The sequence below is a fragment of the Vulpes vulpes genome, chromosome 7 (genome assembly GCF_048418805.1).
Source record: "Vulpes vulpes isolate BD-2025 chromosome 7, VulVul3, whole genome shotgun sequence".
NCBI lineage: Eukaryota > Metazoa > Chordata > Mammalia > Carnivora > Canidae > Vulpes > Vulpes vulpes.
This window is the reverse complement of record NC_132786.1, coordinates 78026705-78054368: the sequence shown is the minus strand read 5'-3', so window position 1 is coordinate 78054368 and position 27664 is coordinate 78026705. Positions and strand designations below refer to the sequence as shown.

At 38.6% G+C, this 27664-nt stretch overlaps 1 protein-coding gene across 2 annotated transcripts in view; it reads right to left on the bottom strand.

The window, feature by feature from the left end:
• Positions 1–26120, bottom strand: part of GRM3 (glutamate metabotropic receptor 3) — a 209395-nt gene extending 183275 nt beyond the window's left edge. The window contains exon 1 of one of the 2 annotated variants that reach the window (XM_026018680.2): positions 25053–26120. The gene's annotated coding sequence lies outside the window, so the exon portion shown is untranslated. The remainder of the gene's footprint in view (positions 1–25052) is intronic. The other variant, XM_072764166.1, reaches the window with a different exon arrangement.
• Between the last annotated feature and the right edge of the window lie 1544 nt (positions 26121–27664).

The window sequence follows — 27664 nt, the reverse complement described above, 5'->3', positions numbered from 1 at the left end:
TACTGAGAAACAGAATCACATGGAGAAGAGTGGCCAAGTGTGGAGATTTTGCCACTCTAGATCTGGCACATGTGTTCCTACAAAAGGGAGATAGTATCATGGGCAGTGCTTGAACAGAGGTACTCCTAAGCAATGGAAGCTAACTGTTGAGTCTCTGTTCTTCATTGCCAATATTTGTTCTTTCCCTGTTTCACAATTTCATGTTTCTCAACCTTGGCTGTCCATTGGAATCATGCAAGTTAGTTTAAAGAATATGAAAACCGAGACCCCAGCCCCAGTGATTCTGATTTAATTGGTCCGGGGTAGGGTGTGAGCAAAGAGAATTTTTAAAAATGATGCTAATGGGCAGCCAACATGGAGAATGATTCAGCATATTCAGTCTGGGCTTCAAATTTCCATTAGAGATAATATCTTCCATCTAGATATTTTCCAAAAGTTCCTTGAGAAAACTATGGATGCTAGCTGAAATCTTGAGAGCCTTAGAAGGCTCCATGGAGAAATATTCATTTCCTTGGATAGTAAGACAGGAGCTTTTTCAATATTTTTTGTTTCACTCGGGTTAATCAAGGCTTTTTACCCATAGTTATGAGGAAGCAAGCGCTAGCAGTGGCTCATTATTTGGACATTTGTGAAATTCATGTTCAAGGAAAAACTAATGGTTAAGGCAAGACTCCCAGGAGACAGACTACTTCCCTTTCTAAAATCACCACTTGATGCTAAAGCACGCTGCAGAAAAACAACAGTTGTTTGCTCTGGATACAAAAGTAGACAGTCTGTATGTGGCAGGTAGCAATGAGCCTCTTCTTCAGCAACAATTATTCTTCCAGAGAAGGAGCAGTCAGCCACACAAGTCTATTTTCAGAAAATATTTTCAGGGTAGTCTATATGAGGCCAGTAATTCACTTCCCTCTCCTCCTCTCCAAGATAAACTGCTTTCTAAAGAAGAGGTCATTAGCAAGTGTGAGAATTGCCCAAGGATTATGTGAAGTTGTGGCAGCTAAAGTGAATGCCTCATTAACATGTGAGAGAAAAGCCCAAACAACACCATCAAAGGGTACTAAACCCATCCAACGGGTTGAGGAAGGGGTGGTTGGAATTAATTTAAAGCATTTTAAAGCCAACTTGGATGAAAGGAGAATTATTTCTCTAATGGTTGAAATTTAGCCTGCAAGTGAGTGAAAGTGTGTACATTTTCATGTGAAAATGTACAATCATCAAGCTTGCTGATTACCTACATTTGTTGATAACTAATGGCCTATGTAATAAAATAAAAAATATTTTTACATTTCAGCTGTCCGTTGGACACCTGAAGAATCCTAAGGAGCAACAACAGGAAAAAAAAATCACTGGGAGAAAATTTGAAGCAGAATATCATAACAGGCTCATTGTAATCAGGATAATTGACAATTGAAATAACAAAGACATAAAAAAACAGATCAACAACAATATGATAGGCACATCTGAGTTAAGAATCTAAGGAAGTCACTTGCCTTTAATTTGTGTCTATAAATCAGACAAGAATTTGCCACCAAACAGTATCAGACTTGGAGGATTGGGGGTGGGGGGCGAGGGATGGGGAAGAGATTGAGTAAGGGAGATGGGAATGGAAAAACAACAACAACAACAAGAAGAAGAAAACAGCAAGCAGGAGAAAAAGTGCTCTGCTTAGCTACCAAAACTTCCCTTCAAGCTACCAGTTTGGCTCCCTCCAGTGTCTGCCTGAAGAACCTGTTGCTTATTGATTGGACGAAAGTGATGGGAAGACTTGGTGGTTGATTGTAATAGCTTGCAATCAAACAGAGATGCCAGTCAGGAGTAATGGACTTCATGCCTCTCTGCTCCAATTGACATCTCTCAGGAGCAGGGCACTTGAGGAGCTGAATGTTTCTTTGAAGTTTCCTGGAGGTTTGGGTCTAGGTCTTTGATATTAGAGATTGGGAGCAAGGTACATGGGTGATTGATAGCCATTACGTGAGCATTCTCAGTTTTGCCTTTACTGTCTTGTCTTGAAAAACTGGGTCACATAGAGAGATAACATATGAGTTAAAGTTCTGCTAAGTAGTTTATTGGAATAACCCTCTGCTTGATGAAACCAGAAAAATGCAGGTAGCGCAGCAGGCTAAGGAAAATGCTAAGAGATGAGTTGGGATTCTCACTGTGCCGTGCTCGGTGCTCCTTAACTAAGAGCGAAGCACTCACTATTTGATAGCATGTATCTCAGACGACAGGTATTTCCCCTCTCTCTGCTTTAGGGACCTAGCTGAATCATTCCCTATTCCACACCCTTAATTCTGTAACAATCTGGGCCAGTCAGGCATTTCTACTATTCAGGTCAGATGTGAAAGTGCTGCATTGTTAGTTACCTGGTGAATGTAGAACATCATTCATTTTACAAAACAATTTTGAGGAATTTTGACATTTGCAACAGAGAAGATCCACAAGTCTTTGATTTGATAAGTTGCTTCCTGCTGCCTCCTTCCTGTCAGAGGTACCGAGCTTGGAAATGAGATCAAACTTCCGGAAAGAAATATGCTTTATATAGATGTTCCTACTCATATTATTTCATAGTCTCCTATGACAACCTTAGCGTCAAAGATTTATTCTGGGTAGTTAAGTTATACAGCAAAATATCTGATGTGAATTTTGGCAAGAAATTGACTAAGTGGGTAACTTGCCAGGAACAGGTATCCATATGGAATAAACAGAAGTAATGAAGATAGGTAAAAGCATGCTCATCAGGGGGCTGCATCTCTGAATCAACTTCCTAATTTGCCCTGATAGAGTGGCATTAAGCTCATCAGTACCTCAATCTATCTTTTTAGTAAGATGTGCTTCATAAACAAGCTCATTTTCTCATGAAAAAAATAAAGCAAAGCAAAACAATAGCTGGTTTGGATACTACAATTCATTAGAAAAAAAGGTTTTCTAAAACTTGAAAGGGCTATTTGGGGAATGTGAATAAGAAAGAAAAAATTAGCTTTAAAAGATCAAGCTCTGGCTTCCAGAGAGGGCTATTCACTCTTAAAGATAAAATCTCTCATTAAGAGGTGCTCAGGTTTTAGATGAAAAAAATACCAGAAACATACTGATGATTCCACGTATTAGTTCTAAGGCAGTTATTTTAATTCCCTTCAGGAGAAGTGTGCTAAACTGAGAGAGGTGATGTTTTGTGAATAGAGTCATGTTTTTGACTGTAAAGAAGTAGTGTGATTTCTTGAAGCATCTTTCCATTTACTCCCATGAATAAGATGTTTTCTGGAGTTAAGCTAGAGAAAAGGAAAGCTAATCAGATCATTTTCTGTTCTATGCGATGCAAGATTCTTTCTCTCTATAAAATGGGTTATTAATTCCCCAAATGTTATCCTAGATTCCTCTGCCTATTAAGAGAAGCTTAAAATCTCTAAGGAATTATTTGACTTTCAATATCTCATGCTTTTGTTAAAATACATTTCAACTTGCTCCTGTAATTAACATTAACATCAAGTTCTTATTTCTAACTTCAAGGCTCTCAGAAAGTGAGGATTACTATATAATTTAGATAAAAATGATTAGAGGGTAAAAGTCTTCACAAAACGTGAATGATGGAAAATATGTCTAACAGCCCACTTTACTGCATAGCCCTCGAACTTGTTCTTCCTAAGATTTTGCCGAATATCTGTAAATGTCTGACACTCTGAGTTAACATTTAAAAATACGCATTAGTTTCATAATCACTGCAGTGCAGAAGTTATTAAAGCTCCAGCAGTTTGGCATGAAAGAAACCAGGAAATATTCTGCATTATTTTGCCTCTTGTACCACGTTATAATTTATATGGAATCTTCACTTTCTTAATTTTAGAACACACATATAATCTTCATAAACATAAGAAATATAACATATGGTTCATAGAAGAGACTATAAAATTCATAGTGGTATCTCTAAAGAAAATTCTAGAAAGATCAGTGGAAATCATTTGATTAGTGAATCTATATTAATTAATATTCAGACTGGATTATAAAAAGAGAATTGAATTAGTTTGACCGATAGTGGGGGGATTATTAATATTAGATAAAGATTAAGAAACTTGGAACAGTGGATATGACTCCAGATGCAGAAGTATTTCAGCTTTGGTAAGATTCAGCAAATATTTAATAAGCACCTACTATGTGCCTGACCCATATAGGTAATTTTATATTTGTTACCTTCTTTGACCTGAACAACATTGCAAAGTAGATGGTATAATGAGGTTTGAAGAAATGTAATAATATACCTTTCAGGATAGGACAGCTGATAAATGACAGAATCAGAATTCATAGCATGTTCGCCTAACACCAAGTGTGGTGCTCATCTTCATTGTGCTTTTTCTCTCAAATATATTCAGTTTGGCAGCATAGGAAGAAAACAGAACTAAAAAAATAGATTTCCTCATGTATCAGGTAATAGTTTGACTAATGAAAAATATGTCTTTCTGAACAGACTTTCCCAGCTACCACAATCAACAGTGATACTGAGAATAAAACTCTCATGTTCTAAAACTTGCATTAGAGTTATTTTGAAGTCTTTGGCTATCTTTGCCAGAAAGTGGAGAGACAGAAACAAGAAAACTCATCTTCCTAATATTTTCTTAGCAGTCTCTCTTCTTGCTATTAGAATGATGCTAGCCAGGACTCCACAAGGTTATTGCTATCACTTCTCTTCAGTCCTTACAAGGTTGAGTGGAATTAGGGGGGTATCTGGGCAGCCCATTTGGTTAAGCATCAGACTCTTGGTTTCAGTTCAGGTAGTGATCTTGGGGTTGTGAGTTCTAGCCCCACATTGGGCTCTGTGCTCAGTACAGAGTCTGCTTAAAACTCTCTCGCTCGCTCTCTCTCCCTCTCCCCCACCCTGCTCTCTCTTTAAATAATAAAGAAATAAATCTTAAAAAGAGTAGAATTAGGGATATGTGTGACTTTGGATTTACTAGTATACATGGCAGGAGGAGGTGAGTATGTAGCTGAATTTTGTGGTAGTGTTAGTGAATCTCTCTCTAGGGGCTTCTCAGCCAACTGCTTGTACCACAGTTGTGCAGGCTGTACTGGGTAGAGATGGTTTTGTCACCCCTTTTGGATAAGCTTAGTATGGCTTCTGAATGCATTGTTTGTTCCAAAATCCCTAAGACACAATGGACATTCATCAACAAGGACTTTTTTGTTTTTAGTGTGTCAAAAACAATTGGGATAAGCAATGCCTAGAATGTGATGTTTGCTTCTAATGCATAAATAATTTCAAGCTTTCCACAAAAGGAATGATATATTGATGTCATAGCAAGCACTTGATAAATGCTTTTTTTTTTTTTTGATAAATGCTTATTGATGGATCGCTTGATTGACTCATTGTGAATGTCCTGAAAAACTGTGTAAACATCAAGATGAAATTTTACATCCATAACACGTCTCACCAAATCTTTTCAGTCTTTAATTCCTAAAATTTTTCTTTAAGTCATCCACTCATTATTTCTGCCAACTCTGCCCAAACTACCATCTTCTGTGTTCTGAAGTCCTATTATCTAGTCTACCTGTATGCATTCAGATCCCTTCACCCTCATCCATTCTCCATAGTCTACTGTTTTGTTTTATTTTGTTTTAAATACAAGAATGTATGACTCCATTCCTATTTTAAGTACTTAAATGATTTCCCATTGTTCTTAGGCTAAGGACAACCCTCAACGTACACAGTGTTGCTCCCTGATCTCAATATTCTGGTCACATTGGCCTTTCAGTTGCTCATAGATGCCATTCTTTCCCCTTTCTCAGGATCTCTGCTTCGGCTCAGCTTCCTGAATACAACTTTTTTTCCTCTCCTCTTCACTTAACTCATTCTCTAGTTGTCGTTTTTTCATGGAAGCCTGATTTTGGTAGTATCAAACCCTCCTATTATGTGTTCCCATAGCATTGTATATCTCTTATTTTTAGCAAGCATGTAAGTTACAACTTTATATTTGAGACATTCAACTAGTCTCTCTCCTCCACTAGATAATCAACTGCACATGTACAGGAACTTGAAGGGTTTACCATTACTCTTACAATAAAATTCTTAACAAGGTCTATAAGGCCTTTTGATCTGGCCCAAGACTCCTTCTTCAAGCTCTTTTTCAGGGAATTATGTCACATAATTCAATCAAAGTTAAGAAACATTTATAGGTTGTCTTTTAACCCATGTTCCATTGTATTCCATTCCATTGCATTCCACTGCATTGTCCACTATTACTGCAAAGCTATACAAATGAGGAGTAGTAACTCTGTTTCCTCAAATTCAATTTTCATCTCTGTCCCCTCTGAACAGTTTTCTATATTCCGATTCTATGGTAATTTCCAAAGGCTTTTAAGATGCCAAATGTATTCATCTCATTAGTTTTTAGAATTAAGATGCTAAAATTTTGGTCCCATCGATTATCTGAGCTACTTTGCCCTCTCAGTTACTATGGACTTCTCAGAGCACTTGCTTTCGTTTTCATGATCACCATTTTTTCTTTTCTTTTTAAAGATTTATTTATTTATTTGAGAGAGAGAGAGAGAGAGAAAGAGAGAGAGAAAGCACACAAACCACAGGGGGAGGGGCAAGGGCAGAGGGAGAGAATCTTGAGCGGACTCCCCACTGAGCTCAGAGCCCAACTCAGGGCTCACTCTCACAACCCTGAGATCATGACCTGAGCCAAAGTCAAGAGTTGGATGCCCAACTGACTGAGTTACTGGTCTCCCCATCATTTTTTCTTGTCTTGCCTCTTACTTCAGTGACCAGCACTTATCTGCATCTGTTCTCTTTTTCTGTGTGATTTATAAATAGCAAGATCTTTGTTCTTGCTTGTTTACATTTATACCCTAAGACATCTCATTGGGAAAAATGGCCTCTGCTATTAGATAACAAGTAACTTATAAATACATTTACAATTTCTAGTTTAGAGGTCACTGACCGTTTGCAAACAATAACAACAACAACAAACTTTAATTTTCATTAATTGTATTAAAATATATTTCTTTGTACTAGCCCCATATTTGAGGCAGGTTTTGAGTTTAATGTGCTGCTTTAACTCAACAGGGGAAAAACTATAACATAAATGAGAAACTGTAGTAAAAAGTCTGAATGGTTAAGTTCTGTTTAAGAACAAAATGCTAAGTTTGGTAGCTCTTGTTAGTATTAGGGTTAGATATGTTGATGTTAAAGTGTAAAGGTGAAGATACATTAAAAGTAATTTTATATTAGAATATGTGTAGAAAATTCTCATTAAAGAAGGTTGTGTTTTTGTATGAATTCACATCTTCAAAAAGTTGTCTTTAAGATCAAAGTTATTCATGAGACATTTTTTAATAGACAATTCAGAAAAATAGCTGGTTATATGAGAAGGATGTTTGAGCCAAAGACAGATTACAAAGATTCTTTAAAATACATAGGTCTTAGATATACATAACATCAAATATTAAAACAATTCTTTCCATTAGCATTTATTAATTTCCTCTTGATGGTATAAAAGCAAACACTACAGAAAGATATTAAAATCGGTGAACTATGACAATATACTCTGTAGGTCAACATAAGTAGCTCATTATAACTCAACTAATATTTATTGAGGGCTCATTGTGTCCAATGTCTTTATTTCCTCATTCCTTCCTCCATTATTTCATTTACCCACTCAACATTTGACTGGGACATAGCTTTCCCTACAAGAAATGTGCAGAGATTAATAAAACAAGTCTTATTTTCAAGTAGAGATCATAAAAGTATTAAGAGATAATTCCTGATTCTGGTAATGAGATATCAAAACAAGTAATTCTGCATTTTGAAACCAGATGAAAGAGAGTTTTCCATTTATAAAAATATGTGAAACATTTAAAAGTAAATTTGATTCGGATATTTACAATTATTATGGAACATATAGTGTATAAGATAGGCAGTTAGTGTGCTTGCAACTAATGTATATCTTTAAATATGGTACTATTGTAAGATTTACCCTGAAATTTTTAAAAAATTATTTATTTATTTATTCTTGAGAGAGTGAGAGGCAGAGACACAGGCAGAGGGGGAAGCAGGCTGGGAATCCAGGATCATGCCCTGGGCCAAAGGCAGGTGCTAAATCGCTGAGCTACCCGGGCTGCCCGGATGTACCCTGAATTTAAGAACAACGCTTTAGAAAAGAAATATTATTCCATAAAATGTACGCATAAATTGAATTATATCTTAATTACAGAAACATTAAACTGTGAAAGGAAAGTGTCTATTACACTCTGTGGAGGAATTATAATAGTAAATCAATTTACAAGCTGGTGGTGGTATCTAGCGTCAGTTGATTTATTGATTAGTTTATGATTTTTGATGTCACTAAAGAAACACATTTTGCAATTAATTTCAGAACAACATTGGCAGCAAAACGCTTTTTATTCTGTAAAATTTGAATTGGTCCCATGTACATGTTCCAGTGCCATTCAATTCAGATTACTTTTAAAAAAATTGTTCAAGAATACTTTGTTTCATAATTATACCAAATTCCTTTTAACTTCAGGAAAAGAATATTAGAAAATGTGTTCCTTTGGGTCCACATTCCATTGAGGGCGTCTTAAGTTTTTAAAAATCCTGAGCAATATTGTCATTATTTTCTGTAAGTGCTGCACAATACAACCATGAGCTACTTAAAGTCAAATCTGCAGATACCCAGTACCTACTACAGGGTCAGATACATCCAGAAAGTACTCATTCAAAGTTTCTGGGAAGAAGAGACAGATGTGCCAAAATATGCTAAGTTAAATTAAGTGGAGGCATTTTTACATGTACCTGATATGTTAAGAACTGGAACTCAGAGCATTCCCTTCTCTCAGTCATCATCTGTGCATTTTATATTGCAGTATCTTTTCCTTTTTAAAAGCATTAAGCAAATCTTAATACTAAGAAAAAAGGAAAGATACTTCATTTGGGGTGACTCTTAAGCCTCCAGCATTCTTTTAGGAAAGCCCAAAGAAGCCATATCTGTTTCCCTATAGACTTTATTGACTCATTTCTGCCAAAAAATTAGATGAAGGATTATGATGCCACATACTATTTTAAAAAAATATTTCAAATGTATAGTTTTAAAATTGTGAATAAAGATCTTTAAGGGCAGGGACCATTTTTGTTTTGTTTTGTTTTATGTTTTTGCTTAGCTTGTATGGCCTAACAGAGTACAAATTTGATATATGTGCTTAATTAACAGCTGCTGAATGGGTGAATGAAAATATCATGATTAAGTGAAGGATCTTTAGAGTTGGCATCATAAAGTAACATTAAATAGCTAATTGAAATGGTATATACATGCATGGGAATAGCCAATATGAATAAGTTAGAATATTAATATTTTAATTTTTACCATCAAAATGAACAAATCAACATTTAACAGTGTTGCTGTTTATCTGCAAATGCTCAAACCTCCTCTTTGCTAGAACTGCATGGACTAGTTGATGAACCAAAAATAGATAAAATGTTCACTAAATGCTATTATAATCAATACAACTAATGAAGCCGTGTAAACCACAAGCTTTATATATCTTCATGGATGATCAAGTTTGGATCTTGTAGTCAGACTGAGGATGTTGTCAAGCATTTTTCTTAGGAAATATTTATAACCAGATTATCAAAATAAATATTTTCAAACATCCTAGGTTTTTTTTTTTCCTTTTGCCGATTGGATTATTATGTTCACCTTTTCCTCTGTGTTTGTTTTGGGAATTAGGGTTTTCCAAAGAGCTCATGTGCTGTTAAGAACTGTCTCTAGATATTGAGTTTACATTACAAACAAGCAAAAATTCCCAGTCTGTCAGAGATCTTCTCCTAGGATACAAGGAAAAGCAAAGTTCAGCTAAACTGCACAATTAATTCGCCATCACTTGTGAATAGAGAGAAAAGGTTGCTTTAAGCTGTTCTTTCCTCCTCCTAGGGATTTAAGGTCAGTTTCAAGAAGCAAAATTACTATTCTTTCAAAGTTGTCTCTCTTGATTTGTATTCCTGTAATTATCTTCTCAAGATCTCTTCCTTTTTAACTTGTAAACTCAGCTTAATAAATCAATTCAAGAATTAGATACATGTAAATAAACATACATATTCTGAGAGCTGGTTGGACAGGAAAAGGAATAAAGTAGGACAATTTCCTTTCCTGCCCACTGGTTTCACCAATATATCAATTAGTTACTTTTGTCTTATACAAAGGATTCTGAGATTCCCCCCCCCCCAAAAAAATAAGAGAAGGGTTTTTTTTTTCTTTTTTTTTCAAAATCTATTTCTTTTAACCTAAAGAAGAAGAGCATTGTCATTCTGCCTTTTTAAGCTGTGGACAAATTCTGGAGATCAAAAGAACAATGTTTTTGTGTGTATGCACGTGTGAAGAAATAAAGGCTTAGAAGTGACCCTTTTACTTGCATCCGACTCTTAAGCTACTGAAATTAGAAGGCTTTAAGTGAAAATAGGGAGCATAAACAGTTAAATATAATCTACCCAATAATATTAGCAAGTTGAGCCAATATTGGATTCTACCACTGATTTTTATTTTCTACAAAGAGCTCAGAATGTCACTAGGTTTTGAGTTGTTTTTTATTTTTAAATGAAGAATATAATTCTTCCAAAATGCTTTTATAGATTAAAGATTCTAGTTTTGGGATGATTTCACAAGAGAGGCAGTATAGTTGACTGATCAGGTTCATGAGCTAAAACTGCTGGATCCAAATCCTAGCTATACCCTTACCATGTCACCTTGGCAGCGTGCCTCAGTTTCCACCTTTGTGAAATAGGAATAATAATGGTACCTACTTCAGAGGACTGGAGTGAGAACTAAATGAGTTAATATGGGTAAAGCAAATAAACAGTGCCTGGCATATTGTAAGTGTTTAATAGAAGTTACTGTTGTTCACAGTATTCTTTGCATTCTCTGCAAATGCTATAGAGAATATATGTGTGAGCCACATTTATTTCATTTTGAGAAGCAGTGTAACAGAGTTTGTATCAAATGGAACACCTTACAGTGTTGTTGAGTAAAGGTTGTGGAAACTAGTATTATCAAAGGGGATTTATGGATCCTGTTCTCTGAAAATGTCTGAAATGTGTTTCTATTTATGAAAATTACAGGGAGGAGTATATCTGCCAGGAAGTTTTCTTGGGATGTTGATTCAAGTCTCGGTTTTTATGATTATTTACCTCTATTTATCTGCTACTCATATTTCACTGTTTAAGGTGACATGAAGGGGAAAAATGCTTGCAATATGAGCACAAGTGGAGGAATAAGGAAATTTATCACTAACATTATTAGTGATTTTGCTATTAAGACAGAAATTAAAATACAAATTTATCGACAGGATCCATTGGTTTTGAAGTATATTGATTCTGACTTGGGATGCTGAATTCTATTGTCTTTATTGACAAAGGTGACTTAAAATATATGACTAAAAGGAATCTTAAAAAATCAATACTCAATTTTAAAGATGAGGAAAATGAGCTCTGGAGTGATTTAATTAACCATACTCCATTTATTCAATAAATATGTATTGATTTTCTACTATATGATACTTGCTCTATTGGGTAATAGAGAGACATCTGTGAACAAGCAAGCCTGGTCTCTGTCTCTTTAGCACTAAAAGACTACAGTGGGGAGATAGGTGACAATAATAAAGCATGATGAAGGGAAGTGCAGGCAGCTTGGGGTGTGCACAGCAGCAAGAAGCAACCTGCAAGGGGAGGTCACAAGTGGTACAGAATTCTAATTGAGCCCTGAAATTTTTAATTGAGTGGGCCAGTGCTCTGGGAAGTTGCCCAGCCTGTGAGAAGGTCGGGGCTGAGAGGGAGGGCAAAGCATGCAAGCCGTTCTGTTTGATGAGAAGAGGTGTGGGTTGAAAGGGATGACAAAAGCTGGAGGGATACACAGATCACAGTGGGCCAGGTAAAGCCTGTTTTGATTATTCCAAAGGCAATGGAAATACCTTGGGAGAGTTTTAAATGGAGAGTAACATGCTCAGATTTGTGTTGAGATAATTCTAGCTATAGTCCGGTGGATGGATTTGGAGGAGTAAGCCAAGAATCAAGGAAGCCAGTGGCAGGGCTCTTGTAGAGGCTTGGCGAGAGAGAAAGAGAGAGAGAGAGAGGGAGAGAGGGAGAGGGAGAGAGAACGCTGGCTTAACCTACTATCTGTGGATAAATTCTATCAAATCATAATCACATAGAAAATAATGATTTCATTTCTAAGTCTTGTTCTCAAATAGTTGGTTATTACAATTTTCTTTTCACCCAAATTCCTAAAAAATAGCCATTTGTGAAGCCCTCCTTTCCCTTTATTGAAGCAGGGATTTGATACATCATGCCCTTTTCTATTGTAGAAGGAGGGAAATGATTAGCTTAACTCTTTTAGCTGGTACTTGTCACCCAACAGCTAATTCCTATCTACTAGGCCCTGTTTCTCTTTGTGTCTGTTAGATGCATTCTTGTTTTCTATTCCCATGGTCACTAGGCCAGCATTACATCTCACTTGTTGCCCTAACAAGCTGGCTCGTCTCCCTGAGTCCTACACCTTCGTTTCCTCACATTTAGCTTCACATTGTGCTTTAAGATTCCCCTGCTCAAATGCTTTCAGAGATTTCCCTCTGCATGTAGGAGAAATGTTAGCCATTATTCCACCTGTTCTGAGAGTTTTACCAGGCCTGTGACCCCCATACATTCTACCCTTAAGCCAGTTCACATACTGTTCCCCAAATATATCCACACACTGCATCTCTACCTTTGGGTAGCTCTCGATGACTTTCTCCACTTTCTGAAATCTTCACCCTTTTTTAAAGGTCCAACATCAAAACCATTTTTTTTTTTGCATGATACTTTCTACATTTATACCTAGCAGAAGTGTTATTATCCACTCAGGCATCTTCTACGTGAGCTCCTGAATTTGCCTGTTACTATAGTTACTAGTTACATACACACATATCACATCTCTCCTATTAGTTTATACATTCTTAGGGAGATAGTGATTTTTTTTTTTTTTGCTCTGTCCTCCTCTGTGCCTTGCACAGTGGTTTAAAAATAGTGGGAATTCAGTAAGGTTTTATTTAATTAAAATGATGTTACTTTTCATGCCAAATTTTAAAATTTTTATAGAAGTTATTTTGTTGGTGATCCAAAATGCCTTTAAGAAAATAATACAATTTAGGGAATAAAATTAAGAGTATAACAGTATTCTTACTTTGGAAGTGCAACCTGTAAAGGGAAGAAATTGATGTTAATATTTCAGCAAGAAAGATACCCAGGTAGTAAATAAAAAATGTAAAATCATATTCCTTCATTCATTAAATATATGTTAAAAATCACTATGTGAAAAAAATTACTATGCATTTCATTCATTATTGTAGACGGTTGAAAAGATAAGGTCTTTCTCCTTTTGGAGCTAATTCTAGGAAGGCAGACTGATGGATGTTCTAGCCACATCTTGAATTATTTCACAGGCATTGATTTCTGTAAGTCTTTATTCAGGTAGCCCCATAAAAAACTTTTTTCTGGGTCATAAAAAGTTATAATCTTTTTTACTTAGGCTTTATTACCATACTTATATATACCACAAGCATCTATTGGTATAGTGGTACTGAGGCATTTTGCTAAATTCACACTTAAGTCAGAAACCACAGACCTCTAAGTGAGCAAATGCACTACATTCATTATGTCAAAGTATGGTCAACGGATGTTCATAAGAGAGAGAGAGAGAAAATAAGGAAATGCACCAAAGCACATAGAAGCACAGAATGGGCTAGGTTTGACTCCATAGTGGGAAATACAGAGGATAAGAGACGTTTAGATGCTTTGGCAGTGGAGAAGTACAAAAATGTTGCTGCCCTGAGACTGGTCCACATGCTGAGTGTTGTTCCTGCAAGAATGTGTGTTTTTTGTAAACCAAAGTGGGGTAAGGGACATAAGACAGAGAGAAGGAGAGACCCCCAATCCCACAGAAAGGGCTAGAGGGGCAATGAGACCCCAAAGGTGAGTCTCTCTAGTATGTACTGCTGAGAGAGAAGGTGCTAAAGAGGTATGGTCAGACAAAGGGAAATTTATGTCAAGGAATTGAGGTAAGTTCCTCAGCAATGAAGAAAGAAGTCTCCAAACACAAAACACACACACACATACACTCTAAGAGGGAATCAGCTCTAAAATCTGGGAGCCCCAGAGCATGTGGTACCTGTTAGATAAGAACTTCTTGTTTCACATACCTGTTCTGGTTATGCCTTCCCTCCATCCCCAACTTTGGAAGAGTCAGAACTTGAGTTAATAAGAGAAACAAGGAACAGTGGAAGAGAAGACAACCTTAGGAGATTTAGATCATTCTTTCTCAACTCCCCACTTTTAGGTGCCTGTGGGGACAGAGAGGAGTCTTAACTTTAAAGTTTCAAGTTTTAATTATTACATGGGTCTAGTTTTTGTGTTGGGGGTTATAACTAAGGTTTATCATTTAATTATGTCAGAGTATAGTATATTTTACTGAATGTATTTTAAAGGGGCGATGAGAAATGAAAATAAGTTGGCCTTCTGATTTTCTTCCATAAATTATTGTTCTTCCTGCCTATTACTCAGGTCAAAACAATATTTCACTATTGAAGCCCATAGCTGGTGAGGATCACACGAATATTGTGGATAAAAATGGCTTTGGTAGGACAAATTAAGCATCATTAGTATGGACTTAAATAAGGTGAGCTTTGAAATTGGCCTTAAAATACAGGTTTGTAGAAAAGAGGCAGAAAGCACATTCTAAATGAAGTTGTGACCATAGAGATGCTCAAAGGTCTATTTTGTGTACAAACAAAAAATCTGGGTAGAGGAGAGGATACTACTGAGAAAGAAAGGTTGGAAAGATTCTTTGGGAATATACTTACAGAAAAGCTTGACAGCCAAGTTAGGAAGTTTAAACTTCCTTTTCAAATGATGAGTTCATATTTAGTGCCCTTTAAACCAGGGAATGGGATGTGAAATTTGATTATTCATCAAAATGCAACCGGTAGCTCAATGTTGCCTTTTCCAAATCTCCATCTTCTTCTCTATACATCAGGATATTATATTTTACCGTTTTGTCACATCATTGTATTTTCTCTAGAGAACCTTAGTTCTCTTGTTCATTTTCTGACTCTCACTATTCATTGAAAGCTGAATGAGTACAAAAGTCCTTCTAAATTCTTTTGGTTGTTCTTCACTGCTACAATATCCCTAGAACAATGATTGGACACACATCATAGGCATTTGCTAAATATCTGGTAAATAAATAATGAGGAGGGAGAGACTGGAGTAAGTGAACTGTCATAGAAGATTGGGGGACAAGCGATGGGAATAGGGCTAAGGTTTTGGCAGTAGTTGGAGAGAAAAGAAGACATGCACAGGATGAGTTATGAAGGAAAGATCAAGAGAGGACCACACAGGAAAAAAATGCCCATTGGCAATTCCAAGATCTTGAACTATTTTCTGGGGAAATGATGGTGCACCTCCTAGAATCTGGAAATAAGAAGGAAGGCACTGGTTTGGGGTGGTGTTGGACTTTTAGCTCTCACTAGATAGAACTCTGTGTCAGTGGGAGAGGCTGGTGGAAGGGCCTTTATCCGTATAAGCACTGCAACCACCACAGAGGGTAAAGGAAGCCAGGATCTGCCAGGGACACAGTGTAACTTCCAGCAATTTAATGTTTTTTGTGCCTGAGACAGCCTGAGCTTTAACAATTCAAATGTTTTTTAATGTTGGGGAGAGTGGGGAGATGTGGTCTATTTTTTTATTATTATTATTGCTTTTCACTTCATGAAGTCAGTTATTAAGTGTGGAATGTAAATGAACACAAAGAGGTTGCTCAGGCCCCCTAGGAAGTGAGCTGGTAGCCCAGCCCAAGCCTGCCCAACCCCCTGCTGCCCATCCCTCATTCCCTCTTCAGTCTTTTCCCATGTGGCTCTGAACACTGCTTCGGAAACTATCTTTGGCAGTATTTGTGAGGATTGCCAGCTTCAGCTAAGCAACCATTCACTTGAACGAAGTAGAAGCTGAGTGGAGAATGTATAAGAAGTTGCCAAATGAGGTTTTTATTTTTTCTCCCTCTCGGCAGATCCGGAGGGCAAAGGGGGGAACTGTGACAAATAATGTTTTCCCACATCCCCCAGCTCAAAGGGATATAGTTATACAGACAATTTGAGTTTTAAGTGTGTAGTTATCGAAATCAAGAAGCATTTCTGTTCTTAGAAATAGAATATTTTCATTCATAATACTCTTCAAATACTGGTATTTTAATAAATATGTATCAAGTTTGTGTATCTTAGTGGAGTTTGCTATAGGTAATAAAAGGAAAATTTCCTTTCAATGGAAACACTACGAGGTTTCCAGAAAATGAATCTATTACACAATCATGGGGACTGCACTTCATTAATCCAGCTTAATTAATTAATATTCTGGCTTGCAGAATTTATTTTGAACAACTGGTTAATCTAATGAGAGTGGACTTGCTGTGGAGACTAATTTTGTAGAGTGATTCATTGGGTGTTCCATGTATGACCATTATTCTATGTCTAATTGTTATGGACTGAGTGTGTCTTCCTTTCCTCCCATCCCAAAATTCATCTTTGAAATCCCAATGTGCTAGTATTTGGAGGTGGGACCTTTGGAGGATAACTAGGTTTCAATGAGTTTACAAGGATGGGAGCTCCCATAATGGGATTAGCATATTTGTAAGAAGAGGAAGAGAGACCAGAACTCTCTTTCCTCACCATGTGAAAGGTGGTCCTTCAGGAAGTAGGCTCTCAACAGCAACAAAATCTGTTGACACCTTGATTTTGGGCTTCTCAGTCTTCAGAATTAAGAGAAATACACGTCTGTTGTTTTAGCCACCCAGTCTGCAGTATTTTGTTACAGCAGCCTGAGCAGACTAAGACAGTAGTGCTTCTAAGACTCGAGTATGCATGAGAATAATCTGGAAAGGCATTTGATACATGTATTGCTGAATCCCAAACTAAACAACATCAGCCTGGGATACGTCTGCCCCAGTATTCTTCATTTCAAGTACACTTCAAAGTGATTGTGAAGGAGGCTCTTCCGGGCAATAATTTGATAAATACAATTTTCAGCAGAGTCAAGATGATTGTTATTTGTATAGTAGATGGGAAGGTGGGAAGGAAAGGCTGCCCCACCTCTGACTTTGTCTTTAAACTTTCTTATTCTCTCCTATTTCATCTGTTCCAACTTTCTCTGTCTGAAGAATATACTTAAAGTTAGTGGATTCCCTCTATATCACATAGCAACAAATAGGATTTTAGGATTTAATTTAATCTAATTAATGAATTATTTAATTTATTTATTTCAAGTAGGCTCCATGCTGGTCATGAACTCTATGGAGGACTTGAACTCATACCCTGAGATCAAGACCTGAACTGAGATAAATAGTTGGATGCTTAACCGACTTAGCCACCCAGGCACCTCCAGCTTTAGGATTTTAGAAGGATAAAATGGGGAAGATGAGCACTCTATAATATCACAATCTTTTCCTACCAGGGCTTGCTTTGTTTAATAATCACAGTGAAAGTCTCTTCTAAAATTTCTACATCATGTTTATTCAAGAAATCATAGCCAAAGAAGGACATCTCTTAGGCAAAATTGTCAAGTAGGACGAATTATAGTTGTCCATTATGCCACTTTCCACCATGGAAGAAGTTGGCTTTTCTGGAAAAAAAAAATGAACCTATAAATCCAGTGTATTGGAAGGTTGGTGAGCAACATGGATTACATGGATTCAGAAACATATGGTCTTTTATGCTTTTGGGATGAAACAACTTAGTTTAAAATTCAGAGAATTTAATGAACCAAGGCAGGTACTGGAAGAAACTTTTCTTGGAGGGAGGTAGGGTAAAAGTCTTCTTCAAAACATTTTTCCTAAAAGCAGGTTTTAAGCAAAGTCTATGGAAGAGATGTATCAGGAATCTACATTCTATGTCTTGGCTCCTTATTAATTCCGAAATGAGGTATGGTCTAATCACCAAAATATCTGGACTTGACAGTAATCACTAGGATTAATGCATCAGAATGTGGAGGTCTTTGCTTCTTTATAAGATGCTTCAAGATAGAAACAGCTAATTATATTCTCCAGATTTCTTTATCTTCTTGAGGCAGATACAAATTCCAACTGTTTTCGACCTTGTAGTGCCATCTCCCAAATTGGCATGCATTTCAATATATTTTGTGAAAGCAGTTTCCATTATTTTATATTCATCAACACATGGCACATTGAAATTGTTAAGCAAAATATAAAATATTATTAGTAATCTATCTACTATTTATTATTAACAATCAAAGAAAACCGTCTCCAACAGATGGAGGGACAGGTCTGTGATATTTATTCATTTTTTTATGCCCATAAAATACTCTAGCACAAATTACAAATCAGAGAAACACTTTCATGTAAAGACTCATATTTCAGCTCTTGGATTGTCTGGAATGAAGTATAAATTCATGCAATCAAGACAGCAGGTTTCCTGCCTATGGGAAAACAGTCATGTCAGAGAATCATATGTGGATTTTCCCAGAGCATTCTTACTGATTGACCAAGTCTTTGGAATCATCAGCAGGTCAATTGGCTTCTCTTGTTCTTAGTGTGTTTAAAAATTGAAGCCCCTAAACTTTTCCTTTTTCAAGTTGTTGTCTATGTTGTGAATAAATGCCCAAATGCGTAAAATGCTAAGAATTTCTTACATAAAGAATGAATGACTATTTCAGCTGGGTAAAGAAATTTTGAATTTTTGATACAAATATTTTTATCAGTTCATTTTCCTGGCAGGAAGGAGTTAGGTTGTAAAGAGGAGAGAAACCTTAGCATTTTAGCCTTAAGAAGCAGAAATGCTATTCACCTCCAGGCTGGCTCCTTGTGAGACTCTTTACCACTGTACTTAGTTTTGCTGATTGTGGTGTTCATTGAAATCAGGCTCCAGGAAATAGAATTTGCTCACATTTTCACACCTGCTGTTTATTCTTCAGCTTGTTAGTAAACCTCTTGTCTTCAGAGACTTTTCTGATTCTCGATTTTTTCCTTTAGTTTGAGTTAACTGTATATAATTTTGCAGTTTATTTCTCCCATTTGCATTTGTTGCCCTTCAGAAGATACAGGGTCTGTCTGGGGATGTATAAAGGCTGAGTGTGGGGAACTCCATTGTGGGTTCTATTTCACTGGCTGGTCTCCCTCTTTGCTAAAATATGTCCCTCTACTTGAAGCTCAAAAATAACTTGAATGAAATGAATCCCGGCATAAAATTGGAAGGCAACATAGCTTAGTAGTAAACAAATAGGACTTGGAGTAAGAACATACGTTTTGAATTCCAGTTCAGCCTTGTTAACTACTTGAACTGGGGGAAATTACTTTATCTGTGTGGGCTTTCCTTTGCTGAGTAAAATGGAGATTATAGTATGTCCTTATAGGGTTCTTGTGAATGTTAAATCAAATAATCCACGAAATGACTTAGCAGAATTCTTGGCACTTGGCAGCTGGTCAATAATTATCATCTGTTGTTATGACATACCATTATTTGTCATCTCACAACATCTAGCAGTGTCTCAAATACATCTATATTAGAAATTTTATTTATTGACTGATTTATTAAAGATTTTATTTATTTATTCATGGAGAGACAGAGAAAGAGAGGCAGAGACATAGGCAGAGGGAGAAGCAGGCTCCCTGCGGGAAGCCTCATGCGGGACTGGATCCCAGGACTCTGGGATCACTACCTGAACCAAAGGCAGACACTCAACCGCTGAGCCACCCAGGTGCCTCTGTATTAGAAATTTTAAATCTAAACATATCTGTCAGTTAAAGAACCAGATTTTTTTCATCCAGTTGATAATTCTGGTAGCCTTTTCACTATTCTAGAGTTTCAAGTTTAATTTTTGGAATACTTTCAGCTCTGCACAATTGTGAAATTTTGTGGGTGTTTTAACATTTTCTGTGTCCCTATTGCATGTCCAGAATCTTCTTGTGGTTATAATAGGTACTTAATAAATATTTATTGGCCTATTGCTACCCTGTCAACTACCTTTTCTTTCTGGTGGTACTCTAGTTTGGGGGGGAGTCTCCTCAAATTGTTGTAGTCTTAATAATTCCATGCTACATATATAAGCTGTAATTTTTTTCAAACTTGTGTTTAGTATCATGGTTTTAAAATTTTTGTCTCTTTGGTGCATACGTATACTCTTCCAACTGAACTTACTAAAATGTGTGTGGGTGGGTGTGGGTGTGTGCAGTGGTACACAGACAATGATAGTGAAGTAAATTCTGACAAGGAATTAAAAATGAGAGCTACCTCGGGCTTTCTGTGGTGGCACCGTGTATATACGGTTTTATTTTCAAACATGATGTTTCAGTCTATGCTTGTATAGATAATACATGAATGTTTTCCAAATTGATTTCTCTGTACAGTATACAATTTCCCATTCCACAAAAGATTACTCATTTAGTGAGGAAATATATTCTTTGTAGACACAGACTTCTTAGAAGGCCTCTGTCCCAGGGAGAAGTCACAAATATATAATAGCCTACTTTTCCTATACCAAGAGAATTGATTTCCCCTTTGTTTCAAAGGAAAATCATTCTGGGGGTACTTACTATGTGATAAATGGCATGATATAAACACTTTGGGGCTTCAGGAAGGAGAATACCAGTTTAAAAATTATTTATTCCACGAACTCTGATTTTACTCCCTGAAAGATATAGTCTGTTTCAGAATGTCACTTCTCCTCACTATTTCCTTAACTTAAGCCACATGAATGTTTCCATGTACAATCTAGTGCTCACCATGCAGTGAAGAAGACAGCACTAAATTTCTGTGTTTGGCTGCTGATTCACCTTACTCCTAGACCTATATTTTGGCATCTGAAGTTGCCAAGTGTAACCTACAAACTTATTTCCTGATTATATCATTTACTCCTCTACTGTCTAGCAGAACTTGCATTTCAGTGCCTGTGACTTGGAGAAACAATTGAGTGGGATGGTGAGTCTACCAAGATACTGGCTTCAGAATCTTAAAAGAAGCCTACACATGGATGTCTTGGAACTAGATTTTAAGTGAACAAAATAAAGATCTCTTTCTCTCCTGTAGTTATTTCAGGCTTTTCTATTTTTAAAGTAACCTTCACATATGGTACCTCCATATACATCTAAATATATTCCACATAGATATATGCATGATTTGAGTTTACTTTTCATGATACAGCACAGTGATGAATTTGAGCTTAATTATACTGGCTTTTCAGATTGTGTTTTGTATGAAGGGGCTACTGTATTCTAACAGAATTACTATGTATATCATGTTCACGTACGCATCTAAACTATATCCACTATTAGATTCCTAGCACATTCTATTAATTATGGAAATCACTTTGATTTCAATAGTAGAATTTACATGACAACAACTTCTGAGGCTTCGTAGAGCATCAGACCAGAATGTCACAGAATTCCCTTGTAGTGTGGGCGTTGACAGGGTTCTGTTGACATTGAATTTGCAATGAAAATGCCTCATAAATGTGCATTCGCATAGAACATTACTTAGAAAGGACCATCTCAATATTCACACAGGTCATTAATGTCAGAGATGAAAAATTTCCTCACACTTCCATTAGTAAAATAATTAGGAACATATAGTCATACATATACATACCAATGACCTGAAAGATGTGTCTTAAATATTTAGAAAAGATGTCCAGATATAGAGCTGTCTCCTTTGAATTCTCTCCTGTAACTGCAGAAAGCTTTTATATTCTACAAGTCCTGTATGAATGTTAGATGAAGAGTCCAAATCAGGCAAGAGAATGAATGGACTGATCCAGTGGGGTTATAATAGGGAGTAAGTAACAAGATAAAATAGAACCACGGGAAAATTAGGCTGAATATCACAACAAAAGTTCATAACAGGGAGAACTATTAGACTGTGAAATAGTCTTTCAAAGGAACTAGAAGAAGTCATTACTTGAGCCATTTAAAACCAGACTGGACTGAAATACTCCAAAATACAGTATGCTATGGGGACCAAGCCTACATTAGAAGTGGAAGGAGGGGAATGACCTAATAGTTTCTACTGTTTCTGTGATTACTATGATTGTACTCATTTTATGTGTTCAGTCTTGGTAGATAATCTTCTATAATTTTATGCTACTTCTTGGGAACAGTTTCAACAAATTCATCCAATACAGAATTGGATGCATTTAGCAGAATCTCAGAAGAGATGAAAATGTACAATAAACTCTGCGTAAAATAGCAAAGCCAGATAACTACAAGTACTTTACTATTCCTTTTTTTGGGAGTAATCCTTGGAGGAGACAATTCTCACCCTGGAACTCTGGCCATATTTCACCATGCATAAACGCATCCTGTCCTTCTGGTTTTCAATGGAAATTAGGTACTAATTTTCACTTCTTTTATTTAATGCTATCTTGGGATGATGTTGAGTGCAGAAGAACAAATTGAAACATTTCATCTTGAGCCAATGGGCTATATTTTGGCAGGAGGTAGCTAGGACCCTGGAAAAAAAAATCATGTACCATTTTGTGACTGACATCAATAAGAGGACTAGACAAGAAAGACAAAATGTTTTGATTCAAAAAAAAAAGTTTGACATGAAATAAGAAAGAGGAAAAGTTACCTAGGTAAATTGTAAAAATGTTATTATTGGGAGTCTTTCAAAATAGGACCATCCTCAATCTTGTGTGATTCTGGTTGATTACCTATCATGAAGTAGTGAAGTGAGACAGGTGAGGTGACCTTCTGACAATTATCTTAAGGTTTTCACTCAAAAATACTAGTTTAAATGTAATTAAAAATAAAGACCCTCACTTTATGCTATCTTTGCATTTATTCAAATTACCAAATTAAATTGCAGTAACAAAATCGGAGATGGGCTTATCAGTTTGATATGTTTAGTAATTGTGGGGTAAATCATCTGATTTATACTCATTTCTTTCCCTGTGTACACCACAACTTCTTAGAAAGACCCATCAAATACAAGTGAGTAGATCATGGAATATATTTTCATTATTTATAAAATTTTCTGTTTATGTAGCTTTCCATACATTTTCTCAACTTATTGATCATGTATTCCTAAAGTGTGAAAAATACCATTCAATTTAAATAGAAAGACGCCTCTTTCCCCTAAATCCTCAAATTTAACCTATTCTTTGTGTTGGCATAATTTTTCATGAGTTAGGTTTCACATTTCATCGTCAATGATCTGGCTCACAGAACAGGAGGCTTTATACCTAGGTATTTTGTGGGAGTCGGTGGGCACTCAACAGTACTAGGAGATATTCTTATCATGTATCCGTCTTTTTAGCCCAATGAATAAAGGCATTCTGGAATTTTCATTGTTTTATTTGTGAAAACATAAGTTTCAAGACTCCTTTTCCTCAGTTTCCATCCTTAGCACCTGTGTTACTCTGACTATAAATCAAAATAGACTTAGGGCATGCCTATCATCCAAAATATACCATGTACTCCTGCTGGGTGATCAGAACCTGAAAGGATGGACAGCTAAAACCTACAGGTATGAAAGATATTTATAAATCCAAGACAATGTCACTGTGATAGGGAAAAATACCACTTTATTAAGGTTCAGTGTGCAATAGCTTCCATAATCTATTCAAATTCTGTTGAGCTGTTTTGAGCTCAAAAATGCATAACACTACAGAATCAACTAATAGAATGTCCTAAACCATCTTTGGGTAGGAACTGTATATAGTCCACGGGAGTTTAGTGTAGTAGGAGTTGAGGTGTTTTATGCCTATATTAAATATATTTACAAAAACAATTAGAGTTCCAGTAGCAGCCTTAAAATATGTGATCAGATAAACCGAGGCTGACTTAGATTTAGGTAAATGAATAATGTTTCTTTCCAGATCGATGCTTAATTTTTTTTTTCCCTAGAGAAACACGATATAGCTCTACTAAACAGTGCTAAGAGTAGGAAGCACAAATAAAATTAAGCAGAGAAAAATCAAAGGAATGCACTATGGCCGGGATCCTTAACTCATCACCCTCAACTCTCTTTCACCCCAACTCTGCATAGACCCATTAAGTCATCACTATTATTTAACCTTAAACACATCTTATTCGTGTAACAGTTGAAATATTTTATCAGCAAATTAGCCGACCACTTGACCACCGATCATTTAAAGCGTACAGTTTTATTATTTCCTAATCAGAATTTACAATGCTTCGAAACACTTAAAAGGCAGAGGCATGTCCCCTTGAGATACCTAAAAGTATTCTACCCTAGGGAGTCCTCCGCGTTTGTTTTAGCGCAGGGAAGGAACTAGAAGGAATCGTAAATGAAATCCTTAAGAAACAAGCTTATTGGGTGTATCACCTAGTCTATTTCTGGATCGCGAATCTCCCGCCCTCTCTGAGTTACCTCACTGTCAGATAGGAAAATGGAACAAGATCGATGAAGAGATGGGCTCCGGGTCTGGCTTTTCGATGTTTCGCTCCAGCCCCCCAGAGCACGGGGCATGGGGTTAGGGCTGCGTCCCAAGCGCGCTGGCGCAGAGCGAGCCCCCGGCCGCTCCGGGCTGCGGAGTCCCGCCCGCCGGGTCCGCTGGCCGCTGCCTGCCTCCTGGCGCAACCTGCACACCCGCGGAGCGCCGGGGCGGCAGCGCATCACCGCAGACTGCCTGCGCACAAAGCCCCAGGAGCCCCGAGTGGAAGCGAATCCCGAGCCCGGAGCGAGGCTAGAGGTGGTTGGCTGGCGGCACTGGCCTCTCGGGGGTCTGGGGGCGCCAGCTAGCCCCTCCGCCTCTCGCACCGCGCACCGCGCACCCCGCACCCCGCACCCCGCACCCCGATGGCGGGACTGCGCCCTGAGACCTGCCTCCCTCCCGGAGACACGGACGCGCGCGCACACACACCGGCTCTCACTCACGCACACCCACCTCGCCTCTGGCCCCCTCCCGCCCCACCCCCGGCAGCGCTGTAGGGACCGGTCTGGGCTCTGCCTCAACTTCTGCCCCACGCGGCACCCTCGCCGGGCGCCCTCCAGAGGGCCGCGCCCTCCTCGGGGCCCCTTACCTCGCACCGACAACTCCTGGCAGGGACTGGAGCTGGCCGCGGTGGCGGCGGCGGCGGCGGCTGAGCCTGCACCCGGGCTCTGGCTCATGCTTGGTGCTCCTCATCCGACACAAAAGAGGTAGCTTGCCGGCTTTGTCCTTTCCAGATCCGAGGAAGAACTTACTTTGCCCCCGAAAGGGCCAACTTGTGCGCGCCGCCTCCTGTCACCGTGCCCCCTGCCCCCGCCCGCTCCCGGCCGGCCGCGCGCTGGACCACTGCCCGGCGGCGGAGCATCCAGGCCCCCGAGTCGGAGGGGAGTGGGCAGAGGGAGGGCGGGGGCTGGGAAGGGGGAGCCCCGGCGGTCTCCGGCGGAGGGTAGGACAGCGTTTCCCAGCCGAGCCCCCCTCGGCTTGACAGGCAAACCCACTTCCCAGGCGCGGAAAGCAACTTTCCTTCACCTTGGCCAGGCTCAAACCGTAGCATCTAATTGGGACCCTCGGCAGAGGCCCGGGCCTTCTGGCATTCCCTCCCTCTCCTCGTTCGCCCTTCCCCTCTCCTCCCTCCGCCTCCCCCTCCCGTTACAGGGGTGTCTCTGCGGAGTCTTCAGGGAGCCCGGGGACCTGGCCGAGAGGATCACTATACGCGAGCCGGGGCGGCTTTGCTAGCTGCTCCGCCTCGCGCTGTTGGAAATCCTTAGGCAGGACACGCGAAGGTGGGGAATTGCCGAGGGGTGGGGCGGAGGGGCGTGGGGCGGCAGGAAGATCTGCGGCTCCAACTTTGAAGCTCCGCTCCAGCTCGCTCCTGCCTGCGGGAGAGCAGGGACTAATGGCCCTGAAAGAACTCTCCAGCGATCCCCGTGCCACGGGCTGGCCGCACGCTGGAGGAGAGAGGGAGAGCGCGAGCTGAGAGGGGGCGAGCGAGGCGGAGAGCCGGGTGTGCCGCGCTGCCCCACGCACCGCCCAACTGCACGGGGCGAGCCCCTGGAGAGGGCTGGGGCAGAACAGTCTCTGGGTCAGGCGGGAGGGAGACGCTCCCGTTTCCTAGCAACCCCCATCAATCTTCTTGGGAGAGCTCCCTCTGAAGGAATGCGATTGGGCAGCCCCTGGAGGGAAGCCACGCCCCCTCAAGGATGCTGGGCTGCTGCTTTTTCGCATTCTCCTAAATTTCTTGGGTGGAATTAAGATTGGAGGGGAGTGCTAAAGTACCTTCCTTCTGGTCCTCCTGCGCTCCCACACAGCTCCCTGGCGGCGACCCCTACCCCTCCGCTCCCACATTAGCCCTCCTCTAGCCCTCCTGGGGGTTGGCACACATAGGCACTGCTCTCTACAGAACCTCTTCTTTCTTCTTGAAATTAAATAAATAAATAAAAACCTTAAACCGGTGACGTAGGCACAAAAGAGAAAAAGCCACACGGAAATAGCTATAATAAGCTCCGAGCTACAGATACAATCCTAAAGGTAAAATTCCAGGGATCTCGCTATGTTTAGAAACACATTGTGCTTAATTTCAGAATCGAAAATTCGCTGCCATTAATTTTCCCCCCCTGATACACTAACTTTGTATCCTTAAACAAGGACTGAGTTATATAGAGCCGGAGACAATTAAACTCAATGCTTCAATGCTACATTTATTCATTAATATTTAATGTTAAGTTGTTTAACAACTGCCTGCTTTTGTAACCTAGAAATAATTTTACTACTGATTCTTTCAGAGAGCTGACAATATTTAGAAGACACGTGTACTTACATATTCCATTGTGAACACCACTAAAACTAGAAACTGGAGTATATTAAAATTACAGTGTTATTAAATAGTGAAACTCTAAAAATGCTAGAAGTTCGTCTTCCAAAACCATTCTTTCTGGAATGCAACAGCAGTGCCAAAATAACAGCAAAATCATCCTTCTCTTTGTGTTTCATTGTTATTATCTAACATGTACCAAAAACGCATTACACTTTTGTAAGAGAGAATTTTCACAATGTCTGTCCAATAGACCAGCGCACATTAAGGAGCAGTGACAGGACAAAGGAGAGCATAAGGATCTATTCACTGCAATGCTTCAGATATGCATGAAGCCATGTTGGCAGCTTTCCGTTCCTTCCAGAATGTTCCACAAGGTACCTTTTTTTTTTTTTTTTTTTTGCCTTTCGAAGACTATCAGAATCAGCTGAGATAGGGAGAAGTCGAAGAGATCTGATGTTTTCATTCATTAAAAATAAAAGTAGCTGTGTTTGCACAAAAGAAAGCACTGGTGTGCAGGCTGCACTGCATATGGCCTTAGCTGCATATAGGCTACTTAACATATTAGAGTTGGTGATGTGCAGAGTCTGAAATACTGAAGCAAATTATTCATCTGTACTCGGATCTGGCCTTATGGGACACTTTTCTCTTCTTCCCCTGACACATACACACAGAAATGATGAATGTAAAGACATTTCAGGCTGGTGAAAGCATATTACCTGAATTTGAATCCTTAATTGCCATCCCTTTCTAGCTGTGTGACCTATGGTGAGGTTCTTAACTTCACTTTAACTTGATTTGATCACCTATAAAATGGGAATAATAATTGCTTGTCTCAGAGTTATTTTGAGGGTTAATAAGTACCATGTAGGCAGTATGCAAGTATCAGCTAT